Consider the following 19,933-nt stretch of genomic DNA (forward strand, 5'->3'; position numbering starts at 1 on the left):
TCGTCGGCCTCCACATCTAGCCACCTCGTGTGTAGAAACACATTGCACCCCCGACGAGCGCAACGCCAATATATTTTATCAGGCTTGGTTTTATTCCTGAGGTAACGAAAATTATTAATGATTAGGGCTTTCCCTCCGCGACTGTTCGCAATTTGAATATATGCTTCAGCGTCCATGATGTAAGAGAATATATCTCACCATGGGACGCTCTTTTATACCCGTTAACTTGATTGATTAACACCTGATTCCAATACATTGTACGAATACCTCAAACTCATTGGCCGTGGCAAATTGAAAAATGTCAAGGAGTTAAATTTTTAACGTGCTGGGACATTGGTAGCACCCGCGCGTAATGACTGCGATCATCCAATCCAAGTCCAGCACCACCTTAGAAATAGCTGTCCAAGGTGCTGAAGTATCATCGTATTTTATTAAACCAACTGCAACCCAACTACAGGTGCCCATTGCAGTTATATTTATGAACATTAATCGTTTTTCATTATACATAAACCTGTGCGTAAACGTGCGTAATACAGCTCTATAATGGGCTACCTATAGAGCGTTGAGGAAACCCTAGGCTACATACCAGTACAAAAAGATGGGGGCGGTGGACGACAACTATAAAAGAGGGTTTCATTTTGTCTGAGGATTATAAATGACTGCATGTCAACGCTCTATAGGGTCCGATGTGGGTCACAATGTCAATATGAACACCAGAGGCTCAGAGCTGTATTACGCACGTTTACGCACAGGTTTATGTAGAAAGAAAAACGATGAATGTTCATAAATATAACTGCAATGGCCAATGGGCACCTGTAGTTGGTTTAATAAAATCCATAACTTTGTTTAATTTAAAATTTACTGTAAATGCATTTATTTATTTTTTTGTAAACTAAAAAAAATGTAGGCCTATAGGCTTTTGTAGCTGTAGCCTACAGTTTGTGTGCCCATGGCTATGGGTTTGATATAAGGCCCTTTTTTATTTCAATCAATAAATGTTTATTACCGGACTTACTTGTAACAGAGTATTTCTTGAAGTAAGTGGTTCTGTGTATGTGTCTAATTGTCTATTGAATGGGTTGAATGAATCCACTAATGTTGAGATTTATCGGAGCAGCTTGTTTGGGTTGTTCCTTCCTGCGGCCTGCCAACGCATTTTGACATTTTGAACTTTGACCATTTTCAGCTTTTTTGCAGTTGCGGTTGCACAGTTGCTTGTGTTGTTGACTGGTTGGTTCTTCAATTAGGTTGAAAACCTTCGAAAACAAAGAAACAGGTTTTAACAATGCCAAACAATAAACGTATCTTTTCAAAACAATAAGTTCCCTTTTTAAACATGCTTGATTTTAAACATTAAATATATTTTTTAAATAATCAAACGTCTTTTAAACAATGCTTTTTAACAATAGTGTTTTTACACAATGAATGCCAAAATGTAAAGTCGACATTTTAACCAAATTATTAAAGTCATTTTTAATTAAACATTTCAGAACTGTAACCTTTAAGCTAGAATAATTTAGTAACAACAAATGTTATGTATTTAAGTAAGTAAGTAAAGTATGTATAATAATTTAAAGGGAAACACTGAACTTTGAGCTTGTAAGAGCTTGTAGATCAGCTACAAGTAACCTAGGCATTTGACATGCCTTTAAACATGCAGGTAAATCATATATTCACATTTTTGTAGTCTCTTAAATTAGTAAATATAAATTTAAATGCAAACTCAAACAAATTGAGGCTATACTTAAAGTTCCAAACTGAACTTAATCTACAGGCATTAGCCCATTAAGGCCAGATTTTTAACCACAATAAGCAGTAAGCATAAAGTAGAAGAAGAAAATACAGTAGACATAACAGACCATTGGCGTCTTTGGGGGTATAGAGCTCTTGGGTAGACCTTCAGCTTGCTTGTTTGTTAGTTGTGTGAGTGTCACCACCACCAGCCTTTAACAGGTGTTCAATCAGCCAAATGAGCACCAGCAGCCATCTTGCAGCTGATTTACTCTGGGAGATGTAGTCTGAGGTCTGAGGTGTCTTGAAGATCCATGCTCCATTTATGAGTTTTAACTCAACAACAATGTAAGGTGATTCCTGCGCTCCAGACATAGTGTTTATGAGGAACGCACAATATGCCTATTGATTGATTGATTGATTGAAATATTTATTAACAGTTTGTAGAATTTACAGTACATTTTAAGCACAAACTCAATACAAAGACTGTTAACTGTGAGTGGACGACCCAATTAAGCATTACACTTGTTTACAACAGGGTCCACATTGTTCAATTCATCAAAACATTTAGAGACATACAAATAGACACTTCTATGTAGCTAAAGAACAGAACAGGAATTCATCATATAGGAAGCAAAAAGGGAAAAGATACATATACAGTGAGGGGAAATGGGGCGGGGGGGGGATCAATCTAACTGAGGCCTTGTGGATTGATTAGAGTAGGCCTACATATGAATAATATAGGCCTAAATCCAGCTAATCATCATTGTGCAATATGGGGTTCCCAGCTGTGCACATCACTGCTTTGCATGTTCATTCCAAAAATACAGTTAAGTATGCAAAACAATATAGGCTACAGAAAACAGCATGGGGCGTGCGTGCATGTGTCCCGTGACTCCCGTCCGTCAGAGGGGAAGAGTGCGTCTGAAGTGAGACGCCAGGGGCTGCACATTGGATAGCCTCTAATAATAATAATAATAATAATATGTTGATGAATATAACTAACGTGCACAGACTTATCATATAGGCTATGTCTTCCCGACGGTGTAAGGTTATTAAAATGGACATAATCAGATATAGACAACTTGTGACTTTGACGCGCACACACACACACACACACACACACACACACACACACACACACACACACACACACACACACACACACACACACACACACACACACACACACACACACACACTCATTACGACCGTGTTGCTGACAGAATAACAGGCGAGGCAGGATGTAGGCTATATACATCTTTATTTAATTTAATAAAATGATGGGATTAATGACAGATTAATATGCTTTGACGAAGGTGCAAATTATGTCATCCCTACGACACACACACACACGCACACTGTCTCACACACACACACACACACACACACACACACACACACAGCTGAGCAGACAATTATAAGTTCTTATAATTGTCACGGTGACCCGCCCCGCCCCACTCCTTTGCATTTGAATGCTTGAACTGCGCAAACGTAAACAGTCCGGACAGTGAGGACAAAAGAGGTGTTACAAATTATCATTTGGCATGCATTCTGCATTATGTGCGCCCTTGCCTGTGCGTCGGATGGCGGTGTTTAAATATCGGAGGGGGGGGGGCATTGTTTGTGTATACATTTCCGAGGGTGCTTGTGTTGCGTCGGAACGGGGTGCGTCGGAATGGGGGGGCATCGGAACGGGGGTGCGTCGGATTGGGGGGGGCGTCGGAACGGGGGGGCGTCGGAACGGGGGGGCGTCGGAATGCCGGGGTGTAACCGTATAGCCCTATGTTTCTGTTCTGCCTTGTTTGTTTTTGTGCTGATATTGTCACAACTGTGATAGGTTCTTTGTTTAAAATTTTCTTCTATTGTTTATAATGTGCAAATTGTTCAGCACCTTCTAACTTTGTTTTGAAAGGTGCTTTATAAATAACACTTACATAACTTTTGAATGAGGGCTTGGTTTAGAAAAGCCTATATTTTGTGCTAAAGTAATATATTGAATAACATAAATATAGATGTTAAGGCTAGACTGGCATTGTGGGGCTGCAGGACTGAGGACTCTGGAGATAAGACAAGTCAAGTGTAAAAAGCATTTTGTACAATTGTGTGCTTATGAACATTTACCAAGTTATGTCCGCATTGATACAGAAATTAATGATTATTAAGCGAGCGACGCGTGGTGTACAGTGAGCGAGCTCCTGTGCTTGGCTACTATAGCATTTGGCTAGCGATGGCCACGGCTAATACGGACTCTCTGTCAACTCTGACAACTAACGTATAGCAGACGATAGCGTGGTAAATGGTGGAGGAGTCCTGCAGTCTATGCTGTTGCGTGGTGTTGTTTTGTGAGTTTATATCCATGAAGACGAGTCACGTTGGTCTTAACACACGGGCTCTGTGTGATAATAATCCTGAAGCACCGCGCCAGCCGGGCCGAGTGTCAGTGAGTGAGAGCTGTCAGTGCGTGCATGGAGCGGAGGAGGAGGCAGGAGGCAAAATAATTAAACCACATGGCAAATGGCAACACAACTACAATACAAGTCTGCGCGAGACGTTTGGGGAAGGTTACCGTAATGACTGGAAAATTGCGCAGAGGAAAAGCGGTAAAATGAACTGCTGTGGGCCGCGCCGGTCAGAGTACAGTAGTGCATCCCATGGACGCCGAGGTTGATGGTGTAATGCGTCCCAAAACTATAAAGTGCGTTTTGGGACGCAAAACGCACCCTAGTTACATCACTGTGCATATATCCATGCCTTCATAGGGGCTAAGCACACTTTAGATTCCATGTGCGGACAGAAGAAGCTGTGTTTTACGTTATTTCCGAGTTTTTAGACAGCTGGTGGATGGAAATTAAGCTCCACCCCCGCGGCTGACTGCCGCTGGGGCAAGCGTTTCCAGGAATCTGGCCGTCGCGGCATTCAGCCACGTGGGTGGCGCTTCTTTTCCATCCACCAGCTGTCTAAAAACCCGGAAGACGCTGGCCCAACAGAGAAAACGGCCGTGGCTGTCGGCTCAGGTCTGGAAACGCTTTCACTCTCCCCTTATATCATGCCATTGGCAAAGCTGCCATTGTGATACCTACACTGATGGAGGCAGCTCAAGTATCCACTCGTTTTATGCAGTATAACTCATTCAAATCGGGAAAGCATCTGCTTCATTTTCAAATTTTCTGCTATTTTTTTTTAAAAAATAAAAAAAAACTTTCATGGCTCACTGGAGAGGATTCTTCTGTTAAAACCGAGGGCTGAGAGAAAAAAAGGTTTTTACAATAAAATAAAATGAAGCTATAATGAAACTATGTAAATATTTAGCGATGTGCTGACAAATCTTTGATCATCACGGAGGATATGGTGCAAGGTGGAGCTGGTGCCGAGGCGTCATGTAACAAATGATCAAAAAAATCAAAACAGTGCATTTTATTACAGCAATGAACTCACCCATTGGCAATTTGATGTTCTTTTGCCTGAAAATAATTATATACACACAGCCTAGTCCGCTGGTTGACATTTATTTAAATTAGGCTATGTCTGGAAATGTTGCTTTTCATTTCAGTCGGAAAACTTTTGGATTGAATAAATACATTTCATTGAGGATAAATATAATCGTACATTCGTACTGTATGATTGCAAATATTTAAAGCATATTTTGGCATCACGGCTCAGTCTCATTTCATTAATTCCCTGAAAGCATAAAATATTATAATAAATTATTTGCCAAATGCACAAACAATGTCATAGAGTAGAGCACAGAGCAGCAGCAGAGCAGCAAAGATGGCAGTGCAGCAGCAGGAATATAAAAAGCAGTGATGCAGGGAGGTTTAAATAGCCTGCCTGCCCCAATCAGATAGAGTGAGCGAGCATGTGACTTATTTGTATTGGGGGAGAGAGAGGGGGGGGGGGAGGAATTGCACCACTCAGTTCACACAGGTGTGATTTTTTTCTTGGAGCATGTGGGCATGTGATGACAATGGTCTGAGGTTGTGACTAGAACAAACTTATGAATTGCAATTATGAGTGTGCAATTCTCTCAGTTCCCATGTCAGTAGATCCCGCACATATTGCCGATAGCGCTGAACATTCAGTTCAGTGATATTTAATCTGCTCTGAAGTGTGACTGTCAATTATCCGAGTCAATTACTGCATGTCAGTGAAGGATACTGTAGGTTAATGCTTTGAAAGGTTAATGTTGGGTTTTTGCCAGTCACTTCGCGTGAGGAAGTAAGGTCTGTAATGTCACTATACTGTCACAGGTTGACAGTAAATTGTTCTTGAAATGTAATGAAAACTAATGGTATATTGAATAAGACATACGCATCTATATATCTGAGGTGACAGACCGTAACATATAGTCTCAGGAATGAGTACGTCCTCCGATCTCTCTGAGTGTGCGTGCGTGTGCGTGCGTGTGCGTGCGTGCATGCGTGTGCGTGTGCGTGCATGTGCGCATGTCTGACAATCTGCAAAGAGACAGATTGGTCACGCATATGACATTAAAGTCAGTTCAGACAGATAACTCACCGTGAGTTACTCACGGATAGATTGAAATTATTATTTGCATGAATATTATTATTTGATCTTGGTGCTCTGCTATTCCCTCCTCAGCACATTTTTTAGAAGATAACCATTTAAGAGCAGGGCGATTTATATCACAACCCCAAGCCAAAGATTTTGCTTTGGATTCTTTTTTATTTTATATAATAAGAAGAAGAAGAAGAAGAAAAGAGAGACAGGCAGACAAATAAAATGTGCAAAGGAGCACGGCAGACAGAGGGTAACTCAGACTTAATCATTGCAGAGTCAGGGACAAACTGCATGCAACAGAGCTACAATACAGAGAGAGAGAGAGAGAGAGAGAGAGAGAGAGAGAGAGGACCGATGGCAGATAAAGCCGGAGGTGGTTAATGGGGAGCCGGTTGAAGACGTCGGCAAGTGATGGAACGAGGGAAAGTTAAAAGACGGTGATTTCAAGAGGGTTGAGGGAATGGGCGGGGGGGGGGGGGGTGGTATAGAGAGAGAAAGCGGGGGGTGAAGGTAGACAGATGGGAAGGTGGGGCCATGGTGTCAGTGATGCTGTCAGGGGCTGGGAGGAGATAGAAGCTGCTGCCATTTGGACGCACAATGAATGGGCCATCACTGAGCACTGCTGCCTATGGGAGACAGGGGAATGTCTCTCTCCCTCTCTCTCTCCGCACACGCACACGCACACGCACACGCGCACACACACACATACACACACGTCACTTCCCCTGTCAGCTCGTTAAAGTGCTATAATTAGACGGGAGGTTCAGGGGTTCAGTCGTGTTCCCTCTAAATGGGCTTTTACCATCCGCTGTAAAAGGGTGTGTGTGTGTGTGTGTGTGTGTGTGTGCGTGCGCACTGCTTAATCCTCCCGTGTTGAGTTAACTCTGAGACGTTCCTTTTTTTTTACAAACTTTAGGAATTTTGCCGCATATAGTAGTATACGCAAGTATAAGTATTGCACATGTACCCACATTCACATTCATAAGATGTAGTCTACTAGTGTCAACAGACCAGGTCATTGTATGCACTAGCCCCAGTATGTTCCCTCAGAAAAGGGTAAGAAGTGGAAACATGCGCCGTTTCTGAACCGCGGTGGGAGGGGCCCAGGGTGTGACCTCATCTCGGAGCTATAGTGCTGAGGGAACATACTGGGGCTATGTATGCAGTGCACACAGTACATGTACAGTACAGTGCATGAGTGTTATTAGTCAATTTGCCAGTGCACGTGTGGATGTGCATCCGCAATGTCTTAAATTTAAAGGCTGCCCTCTGGACTGGAGGGCCATAAAACGTAGGCTATAGGCTAACTGTCCACTTTATTAAGATGGAGGCTAGTGATAGCCATCTGGACAGGCTCCATGCTGTCACCATTACAAGGACCTCTCCCTGGACCCCCATTAAAGATCCTTAATGGACGTGGTTTGACAGGGATTATAAAAGTACACGTGCACACACATGCACGCACGCATGCACGCACGTTGCTTTTAGTCTGTAAGATCATGAAAAACGGCATACTATAGTATGCGAAACCATGAACGAAACCATGACCTTTTTTCGTGATTTTCATCTTTTTCTCAAATCCTCCACAATCATGAAAAACAGCATAGGCCTAGTATGCGGTCCGAAACCATGGACTATTATGCCCTTTTTTCGTGATTTTCATCTTTACCTCAAATCCTCCAAAATCATGAAAAACGGCATACTATAGTATATTAGTATGCGGTCCGAAACCATGGACTATGCCCTTTTTTCGTGATTTTCATCTTTGTTACGGAGTGTATGTTTGCTCTGTATTCTTCCTGTCTGTCCTTCCCTAGTCTACTCTATCATTCTCTGCGGGTTTGAAGTCACCTCATCTGCCAATCAGCCTGTTACCTGACTCCACCCTCATCCAATCACAACCATCTGCTGCCTATAAAAGCCCTGGTTCCACCTCAGCTCAGTCTCTCCCAACCAGTTCTTGTCTCCACCAGCCGAAGGCATGGGGAGAGTATGTTTTGCACTCTGTCCATGTGTGTGTCCCTGTGTCCGTCTGTGGACAGCTAATCTCTGGCACTGTTGGCTTAATCACAGCCAAACTCAGCAGACACATGTTCCCTGGATGCCAGAGCTGAACCTCTGCCCAAAACTTTTCACATGGGCTTGTTATGGTGCCACCAGGAGGCCGAAATTTGCTAAACACATGTTTTTACATTACACCTACAGATTTTGTCCAAACTTCAGGCAAATTGGTACACCGTCTCTCTATAGCCATTCAACGAAACTTGTCTTTCATACTACTAGTACTACTATACTACTATAATCCATACTACCAGTATACTCCAACTATAACTAAAAATACATTGCATGGATGCACCTGGGACATATCCTCAGTAATGTTTCCTGAGGTCAACGGGGTTTCGGGTCTCTCAACATAATACCCCTCACTCAGGCGACCCAGCAGGGGTTGCTCAAATCCCGATTTACGTCCCAGTAGCTACCGTCGATCAGTCCATCAGGGAATGAGCAAGGCCACACAAGCCGTTGCTCCGGAACTACTCTGCCGGGACTGGGAGAACCAAATTCTGGCACGTGGAAGGACTATTTTAAAGCTTTACTTTAAACAAGTAAAATAACTTTAAAAAACAATTCAAAACAATTCAACAATTCAAAACAACAATTAGAGCTTGTAACTAAGAGTCGTATAACTCCATTAGTCCATTGGAACAGATTTTTCTTTTTCATTTCATGGAAAAAAATCTTTGTTTTTTTCGGGACATACAAGATTTTCTCCCGACAGTGACAATGTGAAGAAACAGGCGGTAGACTGATCGTTTTCTGTGAGGGAAGAAGCCAGACATCGCACCTGATAATTTGAGGTTTAAGCCACAGGACAAAGACAGTTGGTTATTTTGTCTATTTTATCTCATTCAGGGTGGGAACCCCTTTTGGTGTTTCTAGCATCATGTTATACTTTAGCTGTTGAAAAATAGCAGATCTACAAGCTCATAGAAAGCTCATTGAAGAAATTGGAAAAAATATGTTGAACAAAATTTGAAAAAAGAAATCAACATTTTGTTCATTTCTTTCAAAAATAGCAGACCTATGGGTCCACCACGTCCCTGCTTACTAGTGAACTCAAGTTAAAGGTTCAGGGGTTCAGGAGATGTGTCTGGACTCGAGTCCAGAGTGTGTGTGCACTGTGCAGTGCGTGGTGTGTGCGGTCACTGCAGTGTGTTACCATCGCTGTGCATACTTACACACACATACACACACTATATTGAGTTTGTGCTTAAAATGTACTGTAAATTCTACAAACTGTTAATAAATATTTCAATCAATCAATCAAAAACACACACACACACACACACAAAGCAAAGTTACCATGTTTACCCAGGGTAACTGGACTAAGCTCAACAACTTGTTTACAGCAGCCATGCCCTGCTCATAGAACATTTCATGGTAGGGGTTCAATGCCTTGCTCAAGAAATGTTAGTACTTACTATAGCGACCTTCCGATATCAAGACCGCTCCACACACACACACACACACACACACGCGCGCGCACACACGCACATGAAGTAAATATTCCTACTTCAAGTACACTATCTAACTTGACTAAAATAGACAAATAAGGACGAAGAGTCTGCATCAAAGTCTCAGGCGGTCGGATGAAAGGAAACAAGCAGAGAGAGGTGAACTGAAGATCCATCGATGTATTTATTTCAATTAGTACCGAGACAAAGACAGAGGGCTTCCCGCGGCCCTTGAGTTGAGCCGCGGAGCCCAGGGCATACCTGACCGTACGGAGAGGCTGCCCCCACAAGCTTAACTCAACATTGTATTTACAGCCATATATATGTGGTCTACAACAGAGGTGTTCCTGGGAGGACAGACGGTATTTTTACATACGAATGTCATTGAGATGTAGATAGAGTGACGTATGAGACTGGCCTCTTGGTGGAAACAATAGAGCATGCTAATTCCTGTCACACCCGGCCAGCCAGGCCACTTACTATCTAGGCATGATGGCTCCAGCTAGACTACATGCAGATTCCCACATTGACTTAGCACAGTGTAGTTGATTTAAGAATGATTATGTTATAGAATTATCGAGTCCATATACGACATTTTCCCCCCTTGACCATCACCATGATGATGGTCACATAAAAATATGGAACAATAATTCTATTACACCCCCCTTGACCCAATCACATGACATACTAAACATAAGAAAAGGAACAACAGAAAGTGACACTTTAGAAGTTCCCAAAAATAATTCCAGGCATCATGCATATATGAAAATTGACATTTGCACTTTACATTTTAGGATATACAGCTTGTCATAAATGATTTTCATTACAGTGGGTATACATAACATTTTCGGATCAGTGGAGAATTCTCTTTGTGTTATTTCAAACTCTTATGGCTAAAAAATGTTACAGGACAATATCACAGGGACCTCTCTTTGGAGACCCACATGAAACACGCCGTCACTTTGTCACTTTTGACAAAACAAAGACCACAAACGAAGAAGGAATCGCATTTTAAGCCCTAGAGAACCACAAAGAGTAAAATTAAACTCTCTTTAAACACTGTACATTTTCGGCTGCCAATTGCCTCGTAATTTAATCACTATTTGGACAAATAAGTAATCTCAAACCATGCAAAAAATGGAAAAATGATTAGCACAATTAACTGACATTTAAACACACCACACCTTTGTCTTACCCTGTGTTTCCATTTTTAAAACACACAAGTTTTTACAGACACGCTTAATAATCCATTTATACTTTGAAACTATTTTCCTTCAGAAGTTTGATCCGGACAACAGCACGCTGCAATTACATTATCCCGTAGCCTACCTTTTTATAGGCCCGAGTAAATGACGAATCGACCTACGCTACTACTCTTTCCTCACTCACTTCCAAAAGTCCCAAGTTATCTCGATATTAACAGCAAAACCTTGCACGTCGCGGCACCTAACTGCCTTTTTTTAGTTGACTATTATTCGCACACTAAATTTCATACGAGAAAACAATAATTAGCTCTATTAATACCAAGACGAATTACGTACTGACGCGTATTGATAGGGCCACTATCGTCCGACTGACTACAGCCACATACAATTGTTTCAATCGAGCTAAACATTATTTAATCATTTCCAAGACCCCCATAGGCTCTTTAATCAACTTTTTTAACTAATTTAAACTTCGACAAAACACATATCAACACATGCCTACATATATGTTGAATAAACTTACATTACACAAACGTTTTGAATACAGATAAATTGTTGAAACTCTTCCATCTGTTATAAATGAACTCTTTTAGTGTCCTCTTCCATTGTCTCTTAACTTGCTTAATATCTATTATTCGTTTGAGAAAAAGTCAATCTACCGTAAAAAACACAGTCACTGCTCAAAAATGAAGCGATAAACCAATATCAATGCTACTTTTTCACCAAACTTACTCTTAGTCCCACACGTATTACTACAGTGAAGTAATAGACTCACCTATTTTGACTACCATTTTCACTCTGGTTAATTTAGCCCACAATTCGACACAGAACTTATTCATACTGTATTTTAAATCCTTCTCAAATATAATTTCTCCCCTCTAAACATGTGACTTGTGACGTACCTTTTGTGGTCAAACTGAGAACTGCATCATGTTATGAAGAAAACCTGAAATGTTTTTTCCGCGCACTGCCACTCACGTGTGTGTCCATTGTCCTTTCGTCCCGTCCAAACACACATATTCACTCCCCCCTTCCAGACACTATGAATATGAAATATCACATACTGACTGGAAAGAAAAATACGAACTCTGTGTAGCTACAGGTCGATCAAAACGCAACACATAGTGAGCTTGCTCTGCTCTGTTTGAAGAATGAAGAATGAATGAAAAACGTGGTCGCCGCTCTCAACCGCTGATGAGATGAATCGCGCCGTGCCGTCCTGTCGCCGCACGCCGTGATGAAAGCTCTCGGTCGCCGCATTGTCGGACTCGGAGACCCCCCTTGGTGAAGACTCACTCGTTGAAGGCCTTGTAGAACGCCTCCCTCCGGCCGCTGCTTGCCTGCCGTGAAGAGAGTTTTTCGCTCGCCGCTTGTAGAGCCTCTTTCCCCGCATGGGAACTCCGCCGCGTCCCGCCGATTTGTTGGAGATCCGCAGGTCGCCCGTCGTTGCGCTGTAGAGGCGCTTCCTCCCGCTGCTGCATGGCGTGTCTGGAGAGCCGGTCCCTCCGCTTCGTCGCCGTCCATGTCGGAGAGCACCGCACGTGCTGTTGGTCCAACTCCCGTCGCCGAATCCCTTTGTTCCGCCGACCGCCGTTCGCCGAAAAAATAAAATTCAACTCAACGCCAATTTGTCAAAAATTGTCCACTGGTCCATTGTTCGTTTTACCTGGAATGGAAAACCATCCCAAAAGCAGTTTGTTTCAGGCTCCAACTGAAGTAAATATTCCTACTTCAAGTACACTATCTAACTTGACTAAAATAGACAAATAAGGACGAAGAGTCTGCATCAAAGTCTCAGGCGGTCGGATGAAAGGAAACAAGCAGAGAGAGGTGAACTGAAGATCCATCGATGTATTTATTTCAATTAGTACCGAGACAAAGACAGAGGGCTTCCCGCGGCCCTTGAGTTGAGCCGCGGAGCCCAGGGCATACCTGACCGTACGGAGAGGCTGCCCCCACAAGCTTAACTCAACATTGTATTTACAGCCATATATATGTGGTCTACAACAGAGGTGTTCCTGGGAGGACAGACGGTATTTTTACATACGAATGTCATTGAGATGTAGATAGAGTGACGTATGAGACTGGCCTCTTGGTGGAAACAATAGAGCATGCTAATTCCTGTCACACCCGGCCAGCCAGGCCACTTACTATCTAGGCATGATGGCTCCAGCTAGACTACATGCAGATTCCCACATTGACTTAGCACAGTGTAGTTGATTTAAGAATGATTATGTTATAGAATTATCGAGTCCATATACGACACACACACACACACACACACACACACACACACACACACACACACACACACACACACACACTGTGACACACACACACACACAGCTTTTAGTCTGTAATAGAGATCAGCGGATAAGCTTTTTTGTCACCCGAATCCGAGTGTGCATATTTATAATCCGACCGTTATCCGACCACATTATTTAATTAATTAATCCAATTTATATATCCGCAACCACCCGAAATCCGCTGCAGAGATAGCCAATCTACAAGTTCACAAGGTCGCTGGCTCGCTGCGACGCGTTGTGACTGTGAGCTTGTAGATCGGCTATTTATAAATTGTGTCACTCACCACTGCCGACAGTTCACCAAAGTTACGGTTGTATATTCCCATTTCCATGGCAACAAGGCTGCCGTCCGTTCAGTCGGTCACGTTCGCACATCGCAACGAACGTCTTTTCATGGGGCATATCCAGCCCTCGCTCCCATGCAGTCCCATATGGCACCGAGTCCCACGCCAAACTTATATTCTTCCCTTCTGTTTCAGTTAGTTGTAAGTTTCTTTCATACTCTCAGCTGCCTGTTAGCCTAGCAGCTAGCAGACCACTCGTTGTTGGAGGGTTGTGGTCCTTCTTAGCCAATAGAGGGTATGCGTGACATCATCAAACCCGGAAGTTATGCAGGAACGCCTACTGAGTGGCAAAAAACTACTTTCTGGCCTTGACACTGACAGCCCATACATCCAAACAGAAAAGTCCTATTTGATTGCATTAAACGATGTTAAACTCACTTTGCATGTTGCTTTGCATCTCGATTTGCCACTCGATGTGCCATTCACTTTAAGTATGCGCATACCCTCTATATAATTTTTGCCTGATGGAAAATATTAAAATACTACTAACGCACGCACGCCGAGATTTTGTGCCTTTTAAAAACTATATTATAGCCTATAGAATATAGATAGATGTCATTAATTTATTTCCGTTTTAAAAGTTATAAAACCTATAGTAGATGGATGCCATTAATTTATTTCCAGCATTATTTCAGACAACTCACCCCGTTTCTGTTTTCCTCCCGGAATTTTCCTAGGGGTGGGAGAGGCTGGATAGCAGACGGCTGGACAAAACCTTACATATACTAAATTGTTTATAGGGTCAATATAAGTAAAATAATATAGGCTTTCCACAGGAGTATCTTTTTATATTTTTCCAAAAAGAATACAAACAGCCAATAGCATATTATAAAGTTATCCCCCTCACTGGTGAAAATTCCGGGAGGAAAAATGGGCAAGCACCGAGGTGAGTTGTCCAGTATTCACACCCGCGGTTTATCCGATATTAATTCATAATATATTCCATTGACCCTAAACTGTGGTTAACCCGTGGCATCCGCTGCTAAATCCGCCATCCGCAAGATGATGTAAGAAAATATTCGTACAAAGTCTGGATTAGCACAGATTAAATAGCTATTCACGAGATATCTCTAGGTTGGCACAGTTTGGCACAGATTGTGGCATCTGAGTCACTTTAATAGGGCTGGATTAGCACCTCTGAGGGCCCCTGGGCACTAAAGCTCGAAGGGCCCCCATGCACATGCAGATCTGTGCATGCACGCGCGTGGGAAATATTGGCGGTGTTGTGCGTTTTTGGCATTTTTATGTGGTTATTTTGACCCACATATATAGTAAGCAAATGGGTGAGAGAATCCGGCATTGTATTTCAGTGCTTTTACCTTTTCCTTTTTACCATTCTGTTTATAATCTTCTAGAATCACAGATGCATGGAACAGTCAAGTGAGGGTGGGAGGGGGAATTCAATGATACTGAGGACATGCTGAGGAATTAGATAGCTTGACACTCACTCATTTCATTTCACTTCAGAACATATTTTTTTGGCATGGCTGGATCCAGACTAGGAATTAGATTAAAAAGAAAACATTTTTTCACACCTCCAGAGGGATGCGTTTAATCCTTTATATCCCAATGTAAGTTAGTGCTTGTCCTAACTGTAGGGGGCGGAGTTTAGATAAAGGTAGATTGAGGACGGAAACATGCGGGGACATCTGGGTAATTATTTTTTAACATTGTTCAGAATTTAATGAGCACTTAAGATTTTACTGTGTACTTCCAACCCTCACCAATCTTATTGCAGCCTTTTCGCCCACCCCCATCCCCACACCACTCTGCCCAATCTCATCATCATACTCACCGATCCACAACAGACAAAATGCAAATAAAAGCCAGAGAGGCGAGACGACTCCTTATTAAAATCATCTTTTATTCCTGTCCTGCTTGCAATAACAGCTACAGCACAGTACGGTGATCATCACTGTTCAGTGGTGGTGACAGAGTGCCTAAAAAGCAGAACGGTGTGGTACCATTTTTGAACCAAGCATAACCTGCTGATTTATACTTTGTCGTGTGGCGGTGCCACGTGCCCAATGTAGCCCATATCTACAAACTAATTAGCTTGCAGGCTATATTCGGTGCGCCACACCATTGTACGATGGAGCATAAATTACTAATTAGGCATTACCTGTGACGTGTGTGTGCGTTTATGAGTGTGAGAGAGAGAGTATGGCACAAAGCAACCATGCAGTGGATTAGTATAGCAGTACAGTAGTGTATTGTATGTTTTATTGGTACAAGGCCATGACACACTGTCCATAGTAGTGTACAGACAGAGACGCGGGCAGTGGGGAGGGCTCTCAGTGGCTGGGTTTCCACTGCTGGGCCAATATCAGGCCTGGATCAGGGCCAAAATCAGGCCTGGATCAGGGCCAAAACGAAGCCTGGTCATGGCTGTGGACTGAGAGTTCATATGAAAATACCTTATCTGGAAGTGAAAGCCAAAAAGTGTTTAACTTACAGTATACTTGCGTAAACCCCGGTTCTCTGATAAGGAGTGAGGCTTCTCACTACAAGGGGCATGCTCCCTACGTTCCCCCCCTAGCGAGACACCAGGTGAAATATTTGAAAGAGAACCAAAAGTACAGAAGGTCAGCTTTATTTAGACTTTTGTTTTTCAACTTTTCCAAAATACCACCATGCCTGTGTTTCTCATGGACAGCTGGAAAGCACCGTTGCCCCACACTCTCCTCACATCAGAACAATGGCATTTAGGTTCATACATTTTGCTTTTAAAAGACCAACATTTTTAAAAAGTAATAATAATGTGATCTTCAACTTTAGCCCATCTGTAAAATGGCCAGGTACAGTACAGTGTATTTTGGGGAGAGATATTACATTGGATATTAAAGTTATTATCCCAGTAGTGGAAACCAAGCTGTAAAACCTTGTTTATAGTCAGTAGTGCACCGTGCAGTGTCCCATGCCAGAAATAGCCTAAGACCTTGTAGACTTGACAATTGTCCGTGCGGGACACCATCATAGGACCATAAGTATAAATCAGGCTTTTAGTGGTTTTTTATTAGACGACCTGTGAGATTCACTGCCGGCATGTAGTACAGAAACACAGCGCTTGTTCTGTTATTTGACTACATCTTTCACAGCATGGCATCTTGGTAGAAGATAGTAGTGTAATGCGATGCACTGCAAGGCATATCAAAGTCCTCCTTGTATACGCGTCGGTTGGGTTGTGTGTGCAGCATGTGGCTATAAAGCTATGCTAAAAATAAAGGGTACAAATACAAATACAAATCAAGACTGTGCTGCTTGCTACATTGATTAAAAGGTCATATTTGGAGGTAATCATCAATCTGCCGAGTGAAGAATTATGGTAAAAGCTGCATTTATCCATAAAAGATTATTATTATTATTATTAAGTTAAAGTAAAATAAAAGTGAAGGCCCCTCTGGATTCACACACATCACCCCACCGCACCACAGCAGCACTACAGTGACACGGTCGTAAGACACGCGCGCTCCCCTCCCTTTTTTAGCTACAGTCGACATCAGCTAATGGTGGCGTATGGTCGGTCTTTAAAGTGAGCAAAAACACAGTTACATACAGGTCTCTTGTTTTCGCTAGGGAGAGGGGAGGTGGGGGTGGGTGAGGGAGGAGCTGAGAGGAGGAGGAGGAGACAGACATAAAAGGACAAAAAAAGACATTCATAGAGATAACACTGTAAAATTTAGTTTTGACAAACTTATATAACATAGATCTTGCACTTTGCGCTTTGAAATATACTCATCATATATATATATATGCTTCTATTTGAGATGAAAGAAATATATATCCACAGATACTTTTTTTTTGTTTGTTTTTCCAAAAATAGAACTAGCTTTACAATTGCAGACTCATCAACAACGAGGTGACATGAGGACAGAGGAGATTGGTTTGGATGGCTGGGGTGGGGTGGGGTGGGGTGTGGGGGATGTAGGGCACACAGGTTGGGATCCGGAACCGGAGGAACCCAACCTAAAAGAACCGAAAAGATCGGTTCCATCACACTTGGAACACTTTCTGTAACTGGTTTTAAGGCGGTTCTCAAGCGTTTTTTATTTATTTACGGGTAACCTGTAAGGGTCCATTTGGTTCCATTTGGAACCCCCTATAGGAATTGTTCAAGCAAACTGTTAAGGAATCGGACGTTGAGAGGGAATCATTAAGGAACCGGAGTCGTTAAAATTCCAAAGGATCCCAACCCTGTACAGAATGTACAGACCTTTTCTAAAGAAAATATCCTACCACGAGCAACCAAAAATCACGATCAATATCTTACTATAATGTAGAATGGTCGACAGCAAGTTAACCCAACCAACCAACTTCTTGCGTTACTTGTAAGTTGACCCTGTGAAAGCTAGTGCCTCAAAATGTGCTTTCAGCTGACCGATGATGGCTGCCAATAGTTTGAGGTATGGCATATTATGCAATTCTATTTAATGAAAAGTCATACTTACGTTTAATTCACACTAATCAAGTCAGTAATTTAATTCTATGTATTTATCTATGTATTTTACACAGTGGCAAGCAATGTGTGAGAGAGAGAGAGAGAGAGAGAGAGAGAGAGAGAGTGAGAGAGAGAGAGAGAGAGAGAGAGAGAGAGAGAGAGAGAGCGTGTGTGTGTGTGTGCGCGCCACTTTTTAGTGTATTTGGCATTATTTGTCCTGAATTTAATGTTTTGTTTCCAGAGCCACCGGCCGGTAAACCAGGTGACAACATCCTATGGCTGCGACTGTAGCTATAGGCAATCAGTAATGCTTGTTTACAGACAGACCTTTATGTTCAGTCAAGCTTTTCCACACCATCAGGTGAGGACATGAGGCAGCCACGGCCAAAAAGTAACAGATCCTTTCTCTCACCATACTGGGCAAGACTGGGCTTTAATGCGGATTTCTTTAGTTGCTTGTGGTGAGAGCAAATGCTATGCACATGTATTCCACATTTGACACTTTGGGATTCTTGTAAGCTGTTGATTGTAAGGAGCATAGCACTAAACGTTATTAATACCTGTCCAACTTGATTTAGTACAGGTATCCTTTTAAAGTGATTTAAATCTAAAATATGAAATGTAACCAGACGTGCAGAGTCAGAGTCTCTGTTCAATAGGCATAGTCTCCAGTAGGAGATCCAATAGAGTCTATTGGATCTCCTACTGGAGACTATGCCGGTCATCAAATTATTGGCTCAGGAATGCGGAAAAACAAACCAATTTCCATGAATACAAGGCTTCATGGGGTGTTTAATTGGTATAAAATAAGTCATTTGTTGACTGGACATGAGGAATGATGAATTACCATGTGTTTTTCCCCCCTAAACACAGGTAATATATAGGCTACTATTTATCAGCACAATGAAACTCGAATGGTAAACAATATTCCCAAATATCAAGAAGTCAAACTTTTTTTTTCTAATGCTACCCACCTCCACAAGTATACTATATCTAGATTTTCTTTTCTTTTCAAAGAAAGGCAGACAAACTTTACACTAAAAAAACAAAAACAAAGAACAGTATTGTTTTCTCCCCCTTTCATCTTCTGCTTAAGTACAATAACATATGGCTCAGATGCAGTTTTAGGCAAACAGGAGCTGACCAGCCTATCATGAGATGGATGATAATGCAGGCTTTTTGGCCTAGTGGCAACAGCAACGACTTTGTAGTTTTATACTCTACGTTTAAAAACTCCAGCAATCTCAAAGTGCCAACAATGTTATTATGGTACAAAATCTCCAGACACTAACATTAAAGTCGTAAGGGGGAAAAAAAAGGCTTCTGGAGTGCTAGCTTATAAGTGCTTGCCGCCGGGAGTGCTGGTGTCAGCTCAACTGTAAAAATGGTCATGGTTAAAAGGCTATAGCTCTTGGTTACACGTTTTGCCAGGAGAGGAGGACATAAACAGAAAGCCTTAACCGTGAGGTGTGACAGCTTGTCTTTCACACATCATTCAAAGAACATCTCACGCTGCTAGCAACTGTCAACATTGGCATTGCCTCTCAGAGTATGCCATCACAGTTGGCGTACAACACAACAGGACAAGGTCTCACCGTACATACTGTGGAAACTAAATAATCTCCTGTAAAATCACACAGTTCTGGCATAAGGCTAATCCGGGAGAACATAATAGCTTTTTATATATTGTTTCCCCCCCCCCCCCCACGCAAACATCAAATAAACGTAATGGCCGAAGGGACCAGCATAAGGCTAGATATACATATAGGCTAGTTCCCTGCACCATAGTCATCTTGCCTGATTGAACCATGTAGCCCTATTTTTTATTTCATACTCACACAGGTGCCCTGCTTGGCCGCGGGCAAACGTGGGT

The sequence above is a fragment of the Protomyctophum parallelum genome, assembly GCF_964188405.1.
Source record: "Protomyctophum parallelum genome assembly, chromosome: 1".
Taxonomy (NCBI): domain Eukaryota; kingdom Metazoa; phylum Chordata; class Actinopteri; order Myctophiformes; family Myctophidae; genus Protomyctophum; species Protomyctophum parallelum.